The sequence below is a fragment of the Chroicocephalus ridibundus genome, chromosome 5 (assembly GCF_963924245.1).
Source record: "Chroicocephalus ridibundus chromosome 5, bChrRid1.1, whole genome shotgun sequence".
Lineage (NCBI taxonomy): Eukaryota > Metazoa > Chordata > Aves > Charadriiformes > Laridae > Chroicocephalus > Chroicocephalus ridibundus.
In genome coordinates this window covers 64,254,620-64,266,674 of record NC_086288.1, presented here as the reverse complement: position 1 = coordinate 64,266,674, position 12,055 = coordinate 64,254,620, and the positions used below count along the sequence as shown (strand labels likewise).

Genomic DNA, 12,055 nt, shown 5'->3' with positions numbered 1-12,055 from the left:
CAGGGAGCTCTCGAGCCACTCTTTCCCAAGCCTGTAGCGCTACATGGGGTTGTTGTGACCCAGGAGCATGACCCAGCACTTGGCCTTGTTGAACTTCATACATTTCACGTTGGTGCATCGATCCAGCCTGTCCAGATCCCTTTGTAGAGCCTTCCTACCCCCAAGCAGGTCACCATTCCTGCCCAACTTGGTGTCATCTGCAAGCTTACTGAGGATGCACTTGATCCCCTCATCCAGATCATTGATAAAGGTATTAAATTGAACTGGCCCCAATACTGAGCCCTGGGGAACACCACTTGTGACCAGCCACCAACGGAATTTAGCTCCTTTAGTGAGTTTTATCTCTTTTTAATTTTCTCATTGCATAACCTCACGACCTCCGTGTAGTTCTCCTGAGCTGCCTGCCCCTCCTTCCAAAGGTCATAAACTCTCTTTTTTTCCCTGAGTTCCAGCTAAAGTTCACTGTTCAGCCAGGCCAGTCTTCTTCCCTGCCAGCTCATCTTTAAGCATACAAGCACTGAAGCGCACAAGTGCTTCCCAGGAAGTGGCTGGACATCACCTGCTGATGGGAAATAGGGAATAAATCTTTTGTTTTCCTTTGCTTCCGTGCATGGCCTTTGCTTTTGCTTTATTAAACTGCCTTTATCTTGACCCACGAGTTTTTTTCAATCTTATTTTCTCCCCTTCCCCATCCTGCTGAGGAGGGGAGTGATACAGTGGCTCGGTGGACACCTGGCATCCAGCCAAGGTCAACCCACCACAAATATTTATGTGAAGGATGTAATTTTTCATTTCAAATCAGCTAAGTTTCTTTCAGCATCCTCCACTTAAGAGGTATTATTATTTTGTGCTGGATTCAAGGGAGAATTGGATCCAATTTGAGAATTGTAACCTTTGCATAGAGACAAAAATGTTCCCTTTTAGAAAACCATGTGTTTGGTTTCGTTCATTATTTGTATTTTTCTCCACCTATCTTCCTTTGGCATTACAGTGAGCAGCCCTGTTTCAACATATCAACTGTCTCATCCGTCTTCCTTATTCCTCCACCGGAGTGTTCTCTACATATACAAAAGCAAAAATCTGAAATAGAAAAATCCTAAACTGTGTCCAACAGGGGAGCTTAGTGAATGAAGCAAAAAACTCTAGGGGAAGAAACACAGGGAGAAACTAACTGCTGCTTTTTACATTTTTTCACATAAAACCAAATGGAAGCTAGTTTGCCCTGGGCGTTTTTCTTTAGACATTGTGTAGAATACATATTCTTGTCCATTTATATTCTTCAGACCTAAATCTGGAAAATGCTATCGTGCTGGCTAAGAACCAGAGACAGAATCTAACTCTTATATTTCTCCTGTGTATGATAATGTGATCTCCATGACTGGAAATCTTCTTGATGTCCTTGTATGGAGTGAAGATGGCATCAATCTCTCTGAGTGAGATTAGCAATGTCCATTCAGTTTCCTGCCCAGACAGGAGAGAGAATGGACTAAAAAGCTAGAAAGTACCACGGCCCTCAAGGAACAGATGTCTCTCTTGAAATAATTCCTGGTTTATATTTTACACCAAATATTTTCTGCCGCTCCTCAAATTTGGATGTAAAACTGTTAAAAACCTTTATCTATTACTCATCACAGAGTAAACCAGCGACGGAAGCAGAGCACATCATTAGAATGAACTGCATTGCCTGCTTGCAGGCCTGCCTGCCTGTTCTGACAGATATCCACTGGGACTCCAGTGGATATAAAAAAAAAAAAGAGGCCTTTTTCACCATTTGGGGACTTTATGTAAGCTATTTTGCTGAAATACCATTGGCTTGCCATTCCAATAAATTTTGCAACTTGAAGCAAAACAAACTGGGAGTGCTTTATGTTTTCTGCCCCTTCTGTTCAACAAGAAAGCAGGAACTTCCTGAAAAGTTTAAGCATGCATCATTGCTAGACTTCAAAGTATTTTTTGGACCACCCAACATTTACGTTATCAGAGTCTTATTAGAAAACATTACAAAGACAACACAGCTCTGAAAAGCAAGTTGGAATGTTATACCCTCATCCAGCGTGAAGACTGCAGCTTGTCAATCACTGACACTGTCACAGGAAGCCAGAATGGTAGCACAGAAGGAAGGATGTTTTCAAGAGCATATCTCACATTAATGAAGTTCACTGGATATGGGAGATTAAAAAAAAAAAAATCACTTTCCTACTGGCTTCTATCACTAACTCCTCTTAAATGTGACAGAAAGCTCAACTTTTCCATACATGTCTCAAATTTTACATTAGTCTTTGTGTTCCTTGGGTTTGCCATCAGACTCCTATGGGCATTTTGACTGAAGTTTATGATTTGCTCGAAAGGCCTTTACATGTTTATTTACTGAAGTGGTATATAAATGAACAGAACATCAAAGTGAATGACTGAATATTAAATAAATCAAAAGCACAGTTTCACAAACACTTAAAGTGGAAAAGTACTGCATTTACAAAACTGTCAAATTCCTTATTCAGTGTATTTACTTTCCTAATCCTGATCCCAGACTCTGCAAAGGCAAGACTATCGCTAGTGCAACACAGAAAGGTACAACATTGCAAACTGCTTTGTTTTTCCTGCAAGACATTAGAGCTGGGAATAGGCTAAGCTACATAGGACTACACCTTTCTTTTCCACAATGGCAGGTAGTCAGAGATGACAGACCTGTACAAACCTGTACAACAGGGAGCTTCAACACAGGGAGATTAAATTTTCACCACAAGCATTCCCAGGGAAGAATACTTCCCCATGGAGAAACAGGAAAACAAAGAAATACTGTTATGCCAAGAACTTGCTACTGTATGCAGAAAATCCACAAGATAAATCTAAAGCACTGAATGTTTAAGTGTGAATAAATTTTTTACAAGGTGAATGACTATATTTCATGGCAAAAATTAAAATGATAACATGCAAGAAATTAATGATAAAATATGGTGATAGAAGAAAAAAGAGAGATTACAGAGTTTGTAGTTGCACCGTCCAAAACGTCCAACCAAGCAGGGATGAAGATAAGAGACTAGTTCAGAAATGCGGGATGAAGAATGCAGTAGTCACAGAGAAAAGGTATGACTAATAAGAAACAAAGTGAAAAAGAACAGAGGTTTTAATCAGGAAAAAAAATGTTAACAAAATTCCAAATTAAAATTCTGATTCCAGTGAGGATTTTTGGGCATCATTTAATTCCTATGAGTTATGATTTCCTCAGTAGAACTACAGCACTGAGACACCGTGCTTTTTATATTAATAGAAAGTGATAAATGCCACTGCAATCAGTAACATTGACTTTCTCTTTCATCAGCTAGTGGCCTGGTGCTGATCAGATGATGAAATCAAGGAGAGTGAATTGGTAAACCAGCTGGAGAAAGCATTTCTAATATGATTTAAAACAACAGCAGCAACAACAACAACAGAAACAGAGGAGCTTTCTAATTTTGTTTTAGTTCACTTCCGTCCATATAACACTGTCATTTCATTTATGCCTATGAAAAGTGTGTATAAAACCCTTATCTCATACTAATGATAATTTATCCCCTCTCAAAGGGATAAATTACAGTACAATCCAAATACAGGGGACAGAGAAGATCTTGTTTTTCTTACGTCCTCCTCTGTATTTTTACAACAGGAAATATACATACACAAATACGAGAAATCAATATTTTTACTCCTTTCCACTCCATCAGTTAAATAGCAAAAAAATCAAAAAAGGGCACCACATCCCACTGTTTGTGATTTGAATTGACTGAATGAGAGTTTGACAAGTCTAAAAGGCCAGCAAAAGACACACAGAATCTCCCTCATTAGATTTTGCACAACAGTGACTACAGAGAGCTATGAATGCACAGTACTATGAATAATAAAACATCTGTGAATTACATAATGTCACTAAGTACGTTCCAAATGGTATGCATATATTAACCCACAAATACAGGCTGGTACTTATTTAATACAAAATCAGTAAAAAAATAATGGTGTTTCTCAAAGGCCCTGGAAGTCCATTATGCTATCCAGATCTCACATATTACTCTAAGGAAAGTGATGCTATTGTTAAATCATAATGAAAAATAGACATCAACGGCTCTTAGTGACAGATAGCGATATCTTTGGTAAATCCACCAACTTTAACGAAAAAGTTAAGTAAATATAATTTCTTCTTGTATGTTCAACTGCCTGGAGTCTACAAAAAAATAAAATTAATATGAGGAAGATTTTATATGTATTAAGACTCAATATTTTCACAAGGCTTCATATAGCTGTTGAAATGTACAGTCAACCTACTAACACATAGCACCTTCTGACAATCAAAAAAGTCCTTTGTATCACTGCAGACTGCACGCAGCTTGATTGGAACCCCATTTTAGAAGCACACCACCACCCCCACCACCCTGGTGATAAATTATTTTAGGATTTGCGTGCTTGCTGTTAGCTTTAACGAATGATGTGCTGCTTTTTCATTGCTGAAGCCCGGCTTCTTTTTAAGCGGCTATTGTAGTCTCTTGACAGTGTAATATAGAAATGGATCAGTAATTATAAAGGGGAGTCAAAATTATGATTGCTCTACTGCGGATTCTTCTTAATGACTAGTTCAGAAACAGGAACATAGGGCTATTGTTTCTAACGTAAGGCTGAAACCCCTAGAGATTTACATGAATATTACATTAAAAAAAAATCACCTTTTTTCTGTCTCTGTGAAATTATCTACTCTTTCAATTAGTAGAAACACATCACTTAATAAAAATACAAAGTATGTGTTATTATTCTATGTTGATACCATTACATAAAAAAGTCTTTAATAAGGAGTAGCACACTGTTTATCCTCACTAGTCATACTTAACATCAGACAATTTGACAGTTTGCCATAGAGACCTGATCCAGAACCCACTGAAGTCACTGAGACACTTTTTTCTTTTACTTTCTTGAGTCAGAAGTAGGCATTTAAAAAGGTAAACGCTGTTCACCCTTTCACTCCAGCATGCAGCACTCCAAGCCCGTCTCACAACTGCCACCTCTCATGTTTTAACCTCCGTGGTAAGCTAGCGTAGGAGAGGTTTATCCAGTACAAGAACTGAGGCTCTAGGATTTATGAAATCAACAGATGGCCTCAGACAAAGTGTATTTAAAGGAGAGTTTAATTTTTAATGAAAATAATTTGAGATTGGGTATGTAACCAAAACTCAGGTATGTATTTGATCTTATCCCAGAAATAATTCAAGACAGATCATCCAGGTTACCATATGGACTGTATTTCATTCCTCCTATTAAAAGTAGATTATGGAAGGGCTAAAGCTACTTATGATATTTCAAGCTTACTAGTATTAATTTGAATAAGATAATAGATGAGGGAAGCATGATTGGCAGCCATTCCAGCTACACAAAGTACAAATCTCTTCAGCAGAATTTCAATGGATTGTAAAACTGAGTATCAAAAGATCTAGTGATAATTCGATCTTCCATTTTTTAATATAGTAATACTCCTTCAGGTATCATTATTCACTATATCTTCCTGCAGGAAAAAAAAAGAGCAATATTTATATTCTGTCCTAAAATAAAATGCAGTATTGCAAAGGAGTACTATGAAAATTTGGAAGTGCACACTGAGGCATTAGATATGTGAAACATAAAAAAGTCTGTTGATGTGCAAAACCCATGAAATACACACAGTGAGTCAGAAATTCGGTATCAGGTGCCAGCCATTGATGTCCATGTCTGGGGACTGGAATTCCAATTGCCTTTTCTTTCCTGGTTATGGCATGTAGGGAAGCAGCCGCTGCAGCTGTACAGGCCCCGAGAGACAGATGCACAAGCCAGAGAGATGATACAGATGTCCAGAATCTTCCCACCTGCCGCCTGGCTGAATTCACACTGGTTATTGCAAGATGTGGATAACCATCTGTACATCTGTCTAGTACTGACTCTTAAGGGTCATATTTTTTAAAGAGTTAATCACTGGAGTATGTTATAGTGAGCATTTTTTAAAATTCAACCTTATTTCTTACGTGCGCTATAATAGCTATTGTAATTCTGTCTTGGTGCAGTTCAACATGGCCCGAATATCAGAGATTCAGCATAGTCAGTACCTAGTGCATTAAAAGAGACATTTTTTACTATATTTCCAATAAATTAGACAAAAATGAAACAGTTACATTTTAAGGACTATTCTCTACCTTTTTTTTTTTTCCATCATAGTAATGGGAAAAAATCAGTATTCTGAACATAGCAAAACTGAAATTATTATGCCAGAGCTCAAGACTCTGATTTTTCAACTTCAACGTACAAAAGAACTGAGAACTGCAGATGTGCAGATGAGGAGTGTCCCAAACTTTGTAATATAAGGGCATCAATCAGCAAATTCCCATTGACAGTCACAAATCATGAATAGCATTTACTTAAGCAATCCTCCTCATATCCAGTAACGTAAGATGTTTTATATCTATTTAATACACCAGACAAGTTAAGGCACAAAAAGATAAGGTGACTTCTTTCACCCCAGAAAAGCAAGTCAGCGTCATCAGCAAGAACGCAATGCAAGACCCCCAGTCCCCACTTCCCAGTTCTACGTAGTTAACCACGCTGTTACAGATTATTTATTTGATATAAATGTAGCTTGTGCCATAAATGCAACCTTCCCTGAGATACATAATAGGGGAGAAACATGTCCTATTGTATGCATGTATTATATATATGTAGAAACCTAAAAAAGAACATCAAGGGAATTCTAGAAAGTTAATAGACTAAATGGCATTTCAAAAATCTTCCATCTATTTTTAAGCCTTGCTAATGTATCATCTTCTTGCATCACTTACAGTAATGAATTCTATAAAGCAGAGGTCCTGACATTACTGTCTGATCTCCCATAGTGGTAAACCATATTTTTGGAAAGCGCTTTTTACCTTGTAACATACTGAAATAAGCCACGAACTCAGTCAAAGGGAACTGCAAACAAATTAATATGAAAATCACCCTAACAACATGTATAAAAACAGTATATATTTGTCAGAAGTCATCCTACTAGAAATAACTTTTTTGAGTGAAATCAAAATCTGGTGCTGCTCACTGACAGTTCTAATTTCAGTGAGAATGATTCAAAGCAAAGTGCAGAAGGCTGCATGGAAGTGCTCCACAACGTAATACAAAATGAAAGTGTGTCATATTTAAAATGCAATACTATATTTAGTAACTACATTTACATTTTGAATGGGAGATTAAAATTTAAAATACAGCTTATTAGTATTGCACCTATTTTTCACTATTTTATTATTTCAATATTAATGCCAGAAATTGCCACCATCAATAGTAGAAGAAATACTCCAAAAATAAACTCCAGAGTTTATTTGTTTTAGCTCCCTGCATATATGTCAAGTTCTTTGAGAATGCTCTGATATCTGTACATAATACAGGCAACAGCTTTGCTCAAGATTCATAAAAATATCCAAACAGATCATCTCCACAAGACAACAAACTGAACCCAACAGGTAACCAGCAACTATCAACTCCTTATCACTGCAAGATGCTCAGACCAACTTCACGTGCTTTTAAGAGTCTGCAACACAAGGAAAGTACGGCATGACATCACGACACGTCATGAATTTTACAGACAGATGTAACTGTACTATTTGCATTCTCCTTTCGCTCTCCTCTCCGCGCTGCAAACTCTTCGTCATGCATAGGAAACACCTGGAGGATTGCACCAGGAAATCTACCCTTTTTATTCCACAGTGCTGCCTGTAGCTGCTTCTTTCAGACTCCCTGGAGCTTTAATTCACAACTTTCTAATGCCCTCCATGGGGAGTATTTCAAAATGAGGGATGGGAGGAGGATAAAGGCGAACAAGAAAAACACTGAGTCTCCCCCAGCTTGTCTAGTTTCCTCTTTATAACGTAGGCTCCTCAGGACAAAGCTCATGTATAGCTGTGGCACTGCCAGCACTGAGTACATAATCAACGGTTTTACAATACTATTGAATTAGTTACTTCCATACTATGTCTTTTTTTTTTAATTTGTTGAAAGTCTTTACCCACTAACAATGTCAATACATTCACACTTCACAGTCGGAAATACTCACATGAAAACAAATATGCTATCTGTATTTGAAACCAACATAAAATAATAACTTTCATTTGCTTCCCTAATAGGATATTTTAGGAAAAAAGGTAACCTATAAAATATTTTTTTTCTTAAATGCAGCATGGTTAAATCTAAAGCATTCTTTGATGAAAGTGCACTGAAGTGTATATACAGAACTGTCCCATATACATAATGATGAAAATTAATATCTGTTTCAAACAATTTGGCCAGGAGGCAGTTTATAAGATGTTAAGCAAAAAAGGGTTTGCTCTGAAAACCAGTTCTCCCAACTTCAGTGGAACAGAGGACATTAAAGTATTTCTACAATATCATACTACTCTTTACAGACGTTTCTATGGATCTCATTACCATACCTTATAAACAGTTCACAAAACAAAATGGATCAAACAATTTTCTCTCACTGAGGTAATAAAAACATATTCTCTGTTTTCACAGGTGTAGCCCTGAAGAGGTGGGTAGTGGTGGCAAACCTAGGAATGAAGACTGAATCCCCTGGTTTCTAGCCCTGCAACAGCTAACAGAAGCCTAGCTTCCTGCCCCTCCGTAGCAATGGAATCATGAGGTTTGTAAAGGCAAATACATGAAGTATCTTCTATCATTAGACGTATGCTAAAGCAAATCAAGTGAGATGAGACATTTCTACTTAAACGTGTTCTGTGTTAACTGACATTAAATGCAGAAATGTTTTGAGCTTGAGCACATTTAAAGTTCCTCTGAGATCAAGTCTCTGTGTAGTCTCAGGCAGAGAGACACCAAGAAGGGTTTCATCCTGAATGTTAGAAAACTCGAGTTAGAAAACTCGGGCTGACACGAATGGGCACCCAGAGATGCTTACTTCTCACCATAAAATCTCTCAATTGTGAAACTATACAGCTAGGTTAGATGAGGCACCAAGCTTTACAAAAATCATAATACACCTGTAAAAATCATGCGTGTGTAACTGGTTACGGGCCAACTCCCTTCTTGGAGGTGGAAGGTGAGAGTGGGGCAAGTCAGGCCAGAGTTATCTTACCTCCCTATATACTTCTAACATACAATACAGAGGAGGATAACAAGTAAATCATCATTCTTCTAGCAGTAAGAAGAAAAAGCAGATGGGCATTTATGATGTAGAACTATGCCCACACAGTCTTCTGAGGTTACTTAGTCTATATACCACTCTTTTGCTCATATTTGCTAAAATAAAATTGCTCTGAAAAGTATTCAAGAAGTGATACTTTTTTTTTTCCAGAAACAATTGTCTATGTACAGTTTCACAGTTTAAAGAAAGGTTATTTTGTGTCAAAAACCAATTTAAAGTCCTGCTACTTTCCTGAATAGGGACTCTGCAAAATGTAACATAAAGAGATAATTAAGCCTGATAAGAGCATAATTAGGTTTACTGAAATCCTTCAGAATACTTTCCTCTGTCATATTTCTCAAAGATAATATATAAATAAATAGAGTATTAATATGTATAAATAATAAATAATAGAAATCTTTTGGAAATTCGCTTGGCTGGCACTTGCTATTCAAAATGGTGTTACTGGGCTAAACTGAGGCTGTTTAAATGTGAAAAGTAATCTGATTTGGAAGAAAATTAATTTTAAACTAGATTTGAGAACGTTAATGCCTTCCTTGAATTCCATCGCTGAAGACTACTGAGGGCTCTGTTGTAACTGCCAGGGGACATAATGAACTTTTTTTTTTTTCCCATTAGCATCATAACTCCCTTAGAAAGGGCAACAAACTGCTCTCCTGTGCTAGATAGCTCTGATGCCATTTCCAGGAACTACAGATCAAAGGAAAGCTCACTGCTGAAATAGTAATCTACCGGGGTATGCTGAAGAATAGTATTTTGATTGAGGTTTCTTGATAGTTTCAGACACATTCTAACTAAAACACATAGCTTAATTTTAAGCAATGAAACTACGTAGGCATGTTCATCGTCTTCAAAAGGGTTATTTAAGGCATTCATCACGTATTATGCTCATAATGTAAATTCTGGTAAAATACTGAGAACAGTATAGAAACTGGAACAGAATTTTACATAATTATAGTTTTCCCTAAATGTAATGTCAAAAGTCAAATATAAGGTCTACGAGCACAACAGGTTAATTTTTCCCCCCCATGCAGAGGGAGATTATCTCGAGTTTGTAAGTATGCATAGTAACTATACATTGGAAATTTAAATGTAGCCACTGCATTTGACAGTACAAAGCTATCTTTTACAAGCTCAGCAAAATTCGGTCAGCTTAATGACTCTCAAACAGTTAAAGCATAGATTATCACTCCAGACTTTTTAAATGGCGAGGGGGTGAATCCGAGCCTCTGTGTTTGTGGGCCTAAATGAAGCTTGCAGGAAGAGTAGGGACAGAGGTTTTAAATAAGCCTGAGAAATCTCAAGTGAAGATTTTAAACTGTTTAATGAACCTTTGTAAAAACAACTGATTTAAATTATATTGTTCACCCTGAGACTAAAATGTGGAAGTTTGCTTAATTTAATCCTTCAGTTTAGGTTTGACGGACAGGTTAGCAAGTCAAGTACTGCTAAGAAGACCACATCTCCTTCTCCATCTATATTTAAATTTGCGATTGGCATCAACGAGAGTGCCTCTACAAACTGTGACAGGACACAGTCCCCAGAAGTACAGACACTGAGAAAACAGGTCTTCTGCCACACAGCTCCGTTTCCCACTGATTGCCACTTCCTATTATTCTTACTAATAATTTATCTAACTTGTGTTTTAACTAGCTAAAGTAACTGTGTATCACAAATTCCCTGATAGTTTGCTGCTGACATACCTTTCTCTTTAGTGGTCTTGTATAAAACAGACACGAAAATAAAGTGATACTAAAAGAAGAGTTGTCTTTGCTCATACAAGCAGCGTCACTGGGTTTATTTGGCCTGTTCATATGAGTAAGGCAAGTCAGATTTGGCTTTAAAAGCTCTAACTTAAGCTCGTAAAAGGTGGGGAAATGAAAGGCATATGGATGTACTTTTTTTTCTCATCCATGCGGGACAATGGCAAACAGAAACTAGAATGTCACTTGTCACAAATAGGCTTTCACTCCCTCGTTCTGACAGAAGAGAGACATTGCCCAACAATGAAGCAGCCGTAGGAGGCAAAGAGGAAAGAAAGAGTTGAAAAAAGCTATATCACCACTTGTAATTCTGAAACTCCCAGTGTCTTGCAAGTTGATGTCACGCAAGAAAAAAAATCCTTCATTCGGTCTCCCACTGTTTTGCTGACCTTTCCCCATTGGTGTTGTAGCAGGAGGCAATATAAAAGTGCTTTTATTCCGTACAAGCCACCTGGCTGCTAAACTTTGTGAAATCTGAAAATTACAGTAGTTGCACAGTATTTTTCAAGGATCCTCTCTTGGTAATTGCTTCTGAACAGAAAATTAAATATAGAAGAATGAAACTGCAATGAACACAGGAGACGCAATTTTGATTTTATTCCCGATTGCAGAATAATTTTATTGAAATACAGACTTTCTGTATCTGAGATAAGAAGCTGACCAGAGGTCCTTAATATTGCTCTTTACACTTTCCAGGTTAAACTTCTTTTTTTTTAACTAGTATAATGTCTATATTGAGAAAAAGGCTGAAATTTTCACAAATATATTTGCATACTTAATGTAATTATTTCTGCAAAATGTTACATGTTAAATATTTTTTGTCATATTTTCTCATCTTTAGGTAAGCTTTGCAACTGCTCTGAACTCACGAAATGGATTGCAGGTGTTTCATATACATTCCTAGCCATGTATTGAATTAAAGGAAAGGGCTAGAAAATGCAAAAGAAACAATCTGTATGCCGATTTTTCTGACAAAGATGTTGGTACTAATTTTTATAGGTACTCTGATATTCTTAAACAATGTCTCCCAACTGAGAACAATGCTTTTCTTCATCTTTTTTGCATCTTTTCCCTTCTCATTCCTGTATCTTAACTTTCATTTCCTTTC

The 12,055-nt window shown here is 37.1% G+C and overlaps 1 protein-coding gene across 6 annotated transcripts in view; it reads right to left on the bottom strand.

Annotated features, from left to right (window-relative positions):
* Positions 1–12,055, bottom strand: part of PCDH7 (protocadherin 7) — a 281,720-nt gene that overhangs the window by 212,635 nt on the left and 57,030 nt on the right. The window lies entirely within an intron of this gene.